Here is a 9,270-nt window from a genome sequence, read left to right as displayed (position 1 = left end):
TTAGCACGCTTACGAGAACCAACGGGCTCTGTTATCAGAGCAATGAGATCAGGAAGTTTAGCGTTCTTCTTTAAGTTCCATCTTCTATCGAAGATTGGAAATCATCATGGCTATGCGGACTCTGTTGACTGCTGCTCTAAAAAGTTCTGAACTACTGCATTCAAACCATTCCCTTAAGTTTTTAAGCCAGGATATTCTTCGTCTTCCCACATTTCCCTTTCCTCGGATTTTGCCTTGCATAATAAGTTGTAATAATGCGTATTTTTGCCCTCTCATCACATTTCCTAAGTACTTAAGTTTTCGTCTTTTGATAGATATTACTTCCTCCCCATTTCCTATCATTCTAGTTACTTCCACTTATCCATGTTCCTAAGTGTTTATAGTTATTAACACTCTCAATTGCAGTATCTTCAATAGTCAATTGGATATTTGCATGTGCAGATTTAGTCATGATCATGCATTTAGTTTTCTTTAAATTTATCTTGAGTCCGTACTCATGACAGCGTTCATTAAGGCTTTACATTACGTTCTGTAAATCATTGTTGTTATCCGTCATTATTACTGTATCGTCTACAAAAACTTCTCCATTGATAGATATATCTTTTATTGAGTCAGAGCGCTTTTTGAAATACCGCTTCACTGTAGACATTGATAAGTAGTGGGGACAACACGCAACCCTGGCGGACTCCTCTCTGTATTTTGATATTTTTGGTGTACTGGTTGCCCACTCTTACCTTGGCAGTTTGATTCCAATATAAGTTAGATATAATTTTCATATCACGACTGTCAATATTTTTGCTTTTTAAAATATCTACAAGCTTTTTATGTTGAACCTTATCAAATCCCTTTTCAAAGTCTACAAAACATAAGTACATGTCCTGATTTATGTTCAAGCATCTCTGAGCCAACACATTAAAGCCGAACAAAGCATCTCTTGTACTTATACCATTTCTAAAGCCAAATTGTATGTCACTAATTTCATATTCAAGAGTTTTAACAATTCTGCTGTGAATTAGTTTCAAAAATGTTATGAGTGTGTGACTTACTAAAGCTATTGTTCCGTGATCTGAGCAAGTTGTTGCACTTGCCTTTTTGAGAATTGCTACAAAGGTCGATTGCAGCCATTGTCTGGGGATTGTGGCAGTCTGATATATTAAATTAAAGAGTTCAACCATTACATCAAAAACATCTTCATCGATGAGTTTTAATAATTCGATTGGCACATCATCTGGTCCAGTAGCATTAACCTATTTTGTGTTTTGATGGCATAGATGACTTCTTCTTTTAATATTTTTAGCCACGGCATAATACGTAACGGAAGAAAATAATATTCGATACCTTCAAAAAAATCAAATAAGTCAACATTCAACGTCAGGAAGAAGCGAAAATTATCCGGAACGCCGATCTCAGACACAGAAGATGCCTGTACTTATCTAGAAATCATTGTATTAATAGTCAAATTTTACGCCTCCGCAATGGCAGCAACTAATGAGACAATTCTATCCACAGAATCAGTTTCAGCAACCACATCGGCAAAAAAACTTTAACCAATTTAGACAATATTCAAACTCTTCAGCATTCAGAACCCAGAACCAGTCAAATATATGGGTACCTAAATCTGAACAGTCAAAACAGCCTGGACCAAGACCTATGAGCGAAATAACAGAAACCACAACCAAAGGCCGTTAAAATTTTACACCAGATTACCGAGCACAACCAAAAGTCACCGTAGAAGAACTTTACAATATACAATGCCACGGAGACGAACAAGAAGAGAATGCCAACTACAACGATTACTACGAACCTGAATAGGACAATTTTCTATAATTTACATAGGAAAATTAACCAACTGAATACGAGAAAACGTAAATTTCCGAGAGGACCCACCAGAAGCAATCGAAACGTAATTGAACTTCATTCATTTCTAGACAAGAAGGAGCTACCCAATATTAAAATTTCTAGGCCTTCTTTACGACTTTTTATCGATACAGGATCCACAAAGTCATTACTTAATCCAATAATAGCTTCTTTATATTTTCCAAGTTTCATAAAACATTAAACCTTTGTCGTCACATCAATTTTTCAAAATTATTCCCAAAAATATTGTGCCGAAATTCCTTCATTTTCAGAAATTAATTCTGACAGCAGAATGACATTTTATCTCTTTAAGTTTTACAAACCTTTTGATGGTCTTATTGGCTTCGACAATCTAAAACTCTTCGAAACTCAATTAAACTTTCCCAAATCGCTTCTAGTTACAAAAGATTCTACAATCCCCATTAAATATTACGAAACAAATAAAACATAATTTTATTCCATTCATTTGGAAGCAAATTCTATTAGCCAAATCAAAATTCCTGTCAAAGAAGAAAAAGAAACCATCATTATTCCAACCCAAAACGTGCAAGGCGTCGTAGTATGAGAAGCTCTTACTAACGCCGAGAACCACCTTGCCTGGACCGAAACTGCCAACTTCACGTCAGACCCCATTAACTTCTCTTATGGAACCACTTGAAAGCAAGAAAATAGACATTCAAGATTTCCATATATAATCCATGGAAACAACCTCCAGACCAGACTACAGACAAGATATCGACTACTTAGTTAAAACCGAACATCTTAACGAAGAAGAAGAGAAACAAGTTCGCCACCTATGCCGAAAATTCTCCGATATATTTCACCAACCAGACACTCCTCTTAGCTTTACTATTTACGAATTTAAATACCACTTCAGAACCAAAGACGAAGAGCCTGTATATACGAAATAATAACGGTATCCGTATGTGCACAAGGAAAAAGTAAAGAAACAAATCTCTTGAATATTAGAGCAAGTGATCATTCGACCAAACCAATTGCCACGGTCTTCGCGCATTTGATTCGTGGCAAAGAAACCAGATTAATCCGGTAAAATAAAGTGGAGGGTAGTGGTAGATTATAGAAAGATCAACGAGAAGACGATCGACTATTCGAGCCTTCGAAAAAATCACAAAACCTCTAACAAGATGCTTAAAAAAAGATGCAAAGATCGAACATATACGCGAATTCGTAGAATGCTTTAAAATGTGCAGGAAATTATTAATGAATGAGCCATTATTGCAATATCCAGATTTTTTCAAACCGTTTAACCTCACAACAGATGCCAGCAACTTCGCTATCGGAGCAGTATCTTCCCAAGGACCGGTTGGCACTGATAAACCAATTGCCTTTGCTTTCAGGACACTAAATGAAACCGAAACCAAGTACTCCACAATAGAAAAGCTAATGTTAGCAATGGTGTGGACAATTAAGTATTTCCGACCCTACCTATTTGAAAGAAAATTTCAAATACTTTCAGATCACCGCCCCTTGCAATATTCATTTTCCCCAAAGAAACCCAACTCCAAACTAGTACGTTGGAGATTAAAATTACAAGAATTTGACTACAAATTAAAGTACTTTTGTAACGATTCCAAAAATCAATGAGCCACACATTAAAAACCTTTTTTAAAATCATACATAACAGAATCCACATGAAATTAGAACAAGAAATAAGTGATTCACAGATGGGTTTTAGAAAGGGTCTAGGAACTAGAGAAGCATTATTCGGAGTCAATGTTCTGACACAACGATGTCTGGATATGAATCAGGACATATATGCTTGCTTCATAGATTTTAAAAAAGCATTTGACAGAGTTCAACATCAAAAGCTTTTGAGTATTCTTAAGGCCAAAAACGAAGAAAAGAAGTCGAAGGAGAACTGACAGAGGAAGTAAGTATACTTAGAAGAATTCGACAAGGGTGCATACTTTCACCACTCTTACTCAACGTCTACAGTGAAGTGATATTTCAAAAAGCTTTATTGGATATTGTGGAAGGTATTTTGGTCAACAGAAAAAGCATTAATAATATTAGATATGCGGACGATACGGTCATATTTTTGCAAGTGACATGGAAGATTTACAGTACATAATACAACATGTATACAATGCATGTGAAAGATACGGACTGCAAATGAATCTTAAGAAGACGAAATCAATGATATTCTAAAAAAAAAACACAAAATGTAGATAACCTAATCATCAATAATACAACGATCGAAATAGTAACAACATTTAAATATTTAGGAACGTGGCTAACCGAAGATGGAGATCAAACAAAAGAAATCAGATCCAGAATAGAAATGGCAAGAAACATGTTCATAAAATTGAAGAACTTACTTTGTAACCGTAATCTTAATCAAGAGATCCACACAAGAATGCTACGTTGTTACGTTTTTTCTACTTTACTATACGGCATGGAAGCGTGGACAATAAAACAGTCTGAAATCAAAAAATTAAACTCCTTTGAGATGTGGTGCTACAGGAGAATCCACAGAATAACGTGGACTGAAAAAGTAACTAATATAAAGGTGTTACAAAGAATAAAGAAATAATGTGAAGTCAAAAAAACTGTTAAAATTAGAAAAATTTAATATCTGGGTCATATAATGAGGGGCTAGAAGTGCTTATTACTTAGTTAATTATGCAAGGGAAGATACAAGGGTAGAGAAACCCCTGGACGACGCAAAATATCCTGGCTACGAAATTTGAGAGAGTGGTTTGATTGCAGCTCATTAGAATTATTCAGAAGCGCGGCGAATAAAATTAAAATAGCGATGATGATTTCCAACCTCCGATAGGAGAAGGAACCTAAAGAAGAAGAAGACTACAAAGCAATTTACAAAAAAAGAAAGCTAATACAAATGCAGACACACTGTCTCGAATCGAAATATACACAAAGGAAACTAAGGACATCGATTCACAAATTAAGGAATTCTTTGATGATTTAGTAGACATGGAAGACGATGGATGGTCAGCGACTAATAATCCAGATACAGATCAAATTATTGACGAGATTGTAGAAGAAAAAGCAACATAATTAATTGCAGAAAACATCCCAGAAGACACTATTGAAAACGAAGATCAAAACATCCCAGAAGACACTGTTGAAAACGAAGATCAAAACATGGATGAAGACGGAAATGAAACAATACATACAGCAGTAGAAAACCCAATTCTTGGTATACCTATTTCGGAAAAACCACTTAACTTCTTCTTCTTCTTCAAGTGCCATCTTCGTTCCGAAGGTTGGCGATCATCAGGGCTATACGTATTTTCGAAACTGCTGACCGAAACAATTCGTTGCTGCTACAGCTATACCATTCCCGTGGATTCTTTAGCCAGGAGTTTCGTCTTCTTCCTATGGACCTTTTTCCTGCTATTTTCCCTTGCATAATTATTCGAAGCAGGTCATATCTTTCGCCTCTTGTAATGTGTCTCAAGTATTGCAGTTTTCGTTTTTTGATCGTAAATATGACTTCCTTCTCTTTATTCATTCTTCTCAAGACCTCGACATTTGTGACTCTCTCGGTCCATGATATTCTCAGGATTCTGCGATACATCCACAGTTCAAATGCCTCTAATTTTTTGGTATCAATCTTTTTCAACGTCCATGACTCCATTCCGTAGAACAGCACAGAAAGTACGTAACATCTCATCAGGCGAAGTTTCATTTCAAGGCTCAAATCTCTTCCGCAGAACACTCTCTTCATTTTAGTGAATATGGATCTGGCTTTTTCTATTCTTATTTTGATTTCTGCAGAGCTATCGTTGTCTTCGTTTATAAAAGTGCCTAAATATTTGTATTTGCTAACTCGATCGATAATTTCATTGTGTAAATATAAATTTTGGACATTTTGTGTTGATTTCGATATTACCATAAATTTAGTTTTCTTTATGTTCAAAGATAGTCCATATTTTTCGCTGCAGTCTGCTATCTTATTCACCAATGTCTGTAGCTCTTCAAGTGTTTCTGCGATCAGAACGGTGTTGTCGGCAAATCTCAGATTGTTTAATCTAGCACCATTTATTTTAATACCTACGGATTGCTCAGAGAGTGTTCTATTCATTACGTCTTCGGAATAGAGATTAAAGAGGGTTGGTGACAGTATACACCCTTGTCTCACACCTCGCTTTATTTCGATTTCTTCAGTGGTATTATTCTCTACTCTCACTACTGCTTTCTGATTGTAGTACATATTTGCTATTAGTCGGATGTCTCGTTTATCTAAATTCTTTTCTGTCAGGAGTCTAATTAGGTGATCATGCCGCACTTTATCAAAGGCCTTGTTGTAATCTATGAAACACATGAATACATCTTGATTTATGTCAAGACATCTTTAAGACATAACGTTGAGTGCAAACAACGCCTCTCTTGTTCCAAGTCCATTTCGGAATCCAAACTGGGTATTATTGATGTCCATTTCCAGTTTTCTGTGTACTCTAGAGTGTATAATTTTCAGAAATATTTTCAGTACATGGCTCATCAGATTGATTGTACGGTAGTCACTGCATTGTTTGGCATTTATCTTTTTTGGTATAGTAACAAAGGTGGATAAAAGCCATTCTTGTGATATTTTTCCTGATGTATAAATGCTATTGAAAAGTTTAACTAAAATGTGAATCGAGTCTTTTTCTATTAGTTTAAAGATTTCCGTTGGTATTTCATCTGGACCTGGGGCTTTACCATTTTTCATTCTTTTTAATGCGTACATTACTTCTTCTTCCGTTATTTCTGGACCTTCGTCTCCTTGTATGTTACTTAGCTCAGATTGTTGTCTATCATCTGCAAAGAGTTCTTCAATATAGTTTTTCCATGTCTTCAACTGTTCTTCTAGTTCTGTTATTATGTTTCCGTTGACATTATACAGGGCATTTGGCTGCTTACGTTTTTGTGTACCTGCAAGTTCTTTCACTTTTTTATGTACATTAAAAATATCATGTTTTGCCTGCAATTGCTCTATTTCTTCACATTTTCTTTTATAAAAATCTTCTTTTGCTATTCTGATTTCTATTTTGATTTCTTTCTGTATTTGTTTATACCTTTGTTCGTTTTTTCCTTTCATTATTTTCCGATTGTCCATGAGAAGAAGGATCTTATCAGTCATCCACCTTTGCTTTATTTTTGGTTTTTCTTTAGTCAGAATTTTCTTCATAGGACCTGTTATCGCCATTTTTACGTTTTGCCATTTTTTATCTATGTTGTTCGTTGGCTGAGATGTTTCTTTTTCATGAAGTTTTTTAAAATTATTATTAATACATTTTTGCAGTTTCTCCTTTACCTCCAGGTTACATAAATGACTGACGTCTATCTGATTTGCTCTTCTTTTCTGCTCCAATCTTTTTAGTTTAATACTCATTTGCGCTATTAGAGGGTTATGGTCTGAAAAGACATCTGCGCCTGGGTAAGCTTTAACGTATTTTAAGGAGTTTCCGTATCATTCGTTTATCAGTAAAAAATCAATCTGGTTTCGAATTATTCTTTCGCCATTGTCCTGGGGTGATTTCCACGTATACAGTCTTCTCTTTGGTAAGTTGAAGAATGTATTAGATGCAATCATGTTATTCTCCTGGCAGAATTGAAGTAGTCTGTCACCTCGTTCATTTCTTTTACCGAGTCCGTATTCTCCTACATGTTTTCCACTTTTTCCTTTACCAATTTTTGAGTTAAAATCACCTAGAATTACGGTAATGTCTCGTGGTTTCGTCGATTTTAATACTTGATTGATTTCTTCGTAGAATTGTTCAATTTCGTCCTCGGATTTATCTGCAGTAGGTGCATAGATCTGTATGATATTTAGTTTACTTGTGTTTGTTTGTAATTGCAGAAATAAGAGCCGATCTGATACTGGAGTAAAATTAATGACCGACTGCATCATAGACTTAGATACGAAAACTGCTACGCCGTGTCTGTGTTGGGTACTACTGTTTCCAGAGTAATATACCATGCCATTTGTTGTCGAAAAACTGCCAGAATTTGGCCATCTTGCTTCACTAATGCCTAGAATGTCGACATTTAATCTTTACCAATTTTTAATACTCTCTTGGGTGTTTTTCTATTTTTTTTAGGAGTGGTATTTAGTACTTCACAGGGATTTTGCTGGTTGACGACCCGGGAGGCCCTGTGGTCTTCGTGTGATATACCTCCCATGCCGTATCCTGCTCTCCGATTCCCATGATCAGTGGTTGACGTGGCTTTTTGTTGTACAGTCATGATGATCGTACTAGAGATATCCAATTGGATCCTTAATGCAGTGGTTTCTCCTTGCCTTCTGCATCCTTACGCCGTTGACCATTTACTTGATTCATTCGCCTTTGGTGCCAATTTCTTAGCACCAGGACAAAAGAGTGCCCTTCCACTCACCAACTCATCCGCCCGAAGCCGTTGGTCAGCAAGTGTGGGATTGCTTATACCGGCACCAAACTTAACTTCTACAATAACCAAATTATATTCCAAATCGTCAACTACAATCCACGACCTCCAGCAATCATACAAACCTTTTCGGATAAAAGACGTTATAATATCTAGCTATCGAAAGATCAGTTAAAAGCTGATACCTTAAAAATTTTTAAAGTACACCTCAACCCGAAAAAGAAATATGCAATTTTATTTGAAGCAAAAGAAGACGTCTTTGCAAAAATTTGTGATATTTTCAGGAAAACTTTTAAACACAACGCATATGACTTATTTAAATGTAATCTTTTATTGGAAGATGTTAACATAGAAAAACAATAAAAATCAATTATAAAAAACTAGCGTGAAGGAAAAACGAACCTAGCTAAAGGAATAGCTGAAACTGAAAGTCAAATAAAAAAAAACGACATTACTAGGCTCATATGAAGAAGGACATAGAAGATATCAAAAGATTTTGCGATATATGTGAAAATAAATACGACAGAGCTCCTCAAAAAAAAATTATTGTTACACCGACTCCCACTAAACCACTAAAATAGCTCACATTTATTCATTGCAGGCTAATGGACAGAACTTTCTAACCATAATAGATGCATTTTCGAAGTATATATAAGCCAATTACTATTTAAATGGGAATAAGCCACAATTAAAGGTTAAAATACGTTTATTGACGTTTCAATTTCCACTTCGGAAATCGTTCTCAAAATACGAGAACGATTTCCGAAGTGGAAATTGAAACGTCAATAAACGTATTTTAACCTTAAATTGTGGCTTATTCCCATTTAAATATTAATTAATTTAAAATGCCACAAGAAAATAGCTTCAGAACAATATATATAAGCCTACCCAATAAATGGAGGGAATGCAATCAATGTATTCAACGCCCGAGTAATTTTTATAACACATCGTGGACTTCCAACAATGATAGTAGCCGATAATGGTACGGAATTAAAAAATGAAGTAATACAAGAATTTGTAGATTCTTATAAAATCTCAATC

Source organism: Diabrotica undecimpunctata, chromosome 11 (assembly GCF_040954645.1).
Source record: "Diabrotica undecimpunctata isolate CICGRU chromosome 11, icDiaUnde3, whole genome shotgun sequence".
NCBI classification, from domain to species: Eukaryota; Metazoa; Arthropoda; class Insecta; order Coleoptera; family Chrysomelidae; genus Diabrotica; species Diabrotica undecimpunctata.
The sequence above is the reverse complement of the archived record's forward strand: the minus strand, read 5'-3'. Positions refer to the sequence as shown.